Source organism: Ursus maritimus, unplaced genomic scaffold (genome assembly GCF_017311325.1).
Source record: "Ursus maritimus isolate PB19 unplaced genomic scaffold, ASM1731132v1 scaffold_1, whole genome shotgun sequence".
Classification (NCBI taxonomy): domain Eukaryota; kingdom Metazoa; phylum Chordata; class Mammalia; order Carnivora; family Ursidae; genus Ursus; species Ursus maritimus.
In genome coordinates this window covers 12,723,076-12,723,828 of record NW_024423343.1, presented here as the reverse complement: position 1 = coordinate 12,723,828, position 753 = coordinate 12,723,076, and positions in this window count along the sequence as shown.

The following is a 753-nucleotide window of genomic DNA, read 5'->3' as shown; positions in this document are numbered from 1 at the left end:
CTTCTCTTCTATGTAATCACTTTTATTATTTGTCTAATTACTTGTTCTAGAGTCACCTGACTTTCCTACCAAATCTCATTTTAATCTCACAATGTCTTTAGTTTCTACCTTATCTTGCAGTCATTTTATGAATGCACGCATATTAATATCTATGTATAGTATAAATATGTATTCATGTAAATCTACAGTTATACATATAAAGTAGCTTTCCTTATTCAGTGATTCCTCCCTCAAACATTTTAGCATCATGGATTTCAAAGTAAAGCACATCTGAATTTGCAACTGTACTCTGCATCTGTATGCTGCTCATGTGCCTTTCTGACTCGGGATATTCATCTGTAACATTGTGATAATCTAATAATTACTCTAATTCATGAAAAATACCTAGTATAGTGTTTTGCATGCAGAAGTCCTCAGTAAACATGTGTCCCCTTCCTGTCATCTTAAACACACACACACACACACACACACACACACACACACACACACACACACCAGAAAGAGAAGTAGGAAGTGGGGGAGGGAGGAAGAAGAAAAGAATGATCTTACAAGTTAAATATGTTTTTGGAACAAAACTGCAAAAGTGGAAGTAAATCACCATATCCTCAAGAAACAGTTGTAGAAGAAATTTAGACAAGCATTGATGGCACTACTAAAAAGAAAATATCTAAATTAACTTGTATTGCTGTTGCCCTCCATCAAAACAGTTCATTAGGAATTAAGTACACAGTCTCAACACACATCACCTCCATC